Raw genomic sequence first — 1,419 nt, 5'->3', positions numbered from 1 at the left:
TATGAAATAAAGTAATAATGTAAAGCCCTTTGAACAGTGCCTGGCACGCGGTAGTGAGACTATCCCGCAGTGAGATGGTCTGGCTGCCTGTGCATTTGTTTCTGACAAGTGACACAAAAAGTCATGCTGCTCTGTAGAAATAAACAGTAATTGCACCTCGATTTCTTTAGAAAGAAGGGATTGAGCATCTCTCTCCTGCGGCACCTTTGCACCGAGAGGAAGCCATCGTGGTAACAAGACTATGGCTGTCTGCGAGATTTATTCCACTGAGCTTGGGCTGGGGAGCGCCTCTCACTGCCTTTGAAATGTCTATGAAAGAGAACTAGGGTATCATCTCCTCCTTTTAACTACGGCTACATTTCAGTACCGGCTTGATGTGATAGTACATAAATGGGGACATTTGCATAATGTATTGAATTTCCAGTTAAACTTTAATGATAATTGGTTGAACTGGATTGCCCCATAGGAAATGAAGATAAAATGAATGTTCCTCTCCTTGAGTCTAATGCTATAAAATGTAAAGCAATTTTGGGGAAAAGTTTTTGTCTTTATTTTAGTCCCCTCATCTATTCTGCTTTCATAATCTTTCCAATTACCTAACCTGCACCAAGATTTCCCAAGGAATAAGCGCTCACCCATGTGTCTAGAGCCGTAAGGACCCGAGCAGGGCCTAGAAAGAGCTCCTTAGCGTAATCCTGCATTTTCCTGTGTTTGCCTGACTGATGAAGAGTGTAGCAAGCTTCTATTTGAATGTACCACTAGAATAGCAATCTGTGTTTACTAAGATTTTTAAATGTCGATTAAGTAACCAGTTTTTTCCAGCAGTATTTAAGACGGTAAAGTAATTTGGACATCTCTTACTGAAGGAGGTCTCTCTCCCCATCTCACTCTTCTGTGTTGGAACCCTTTAAAGTCTTAAGCCCTGAAAAGATGATGCCTATCTCTACTTTAATTGCTATGTATGTTTCAAAGTAAAAACAACACTAATCTTTAAAATACGTATGAAGAAGTTCAAGAAAGTCTGATTATCCCCCTATGGGAACTCATGTACACAGCCATCTGCCTTCTGGGAGAGCAGTAGTAATACAATTATTAGCTGTAGTCGCCATGCCATATGTTAGATTCCCAGAACCTATTCATCTTAGAGCTGAAAGTTTGTACCCTTTGACCAACCTCTCCCATTTTCCCTAACCCCCTAGAGACTAGGGGTCTCAACTACTGGCAGAAAATGAAAGTAGCTGAGACCTGTCACAGGAAGCACGTGGTAGATAATAAGAATGAATGAATGAATCACTAGGCAAATGAAGGCACACAAGACATAGACACAGACACCGCTGAGTCCCGTGTGTATGTCACTGTGCAAACAGTGTGATGGCTGTCTCCTTTGCCCAGGGCTGTGTGCTAGGCATTGGGGGAAGG

This window comes from Myotis lucifugus, unplaced genomic scaffold, assembly GCF_000147115.1.
Source record: "Myotis lucifugus unplaced genomic scaffold, Myoluc2.0 scaffold_774, whole genome shotgun sequence".
NCBI lineage: Eukaryota > Metazoa > Chordata > Mammalia > Chiroptera > Vespertilionidae > Myotis > Myotis lucifugus.
The sequence above is the reverse complement of the archived record's forward strand: the minus strand, read 5'-3'. Positions refer to the sequence as shown.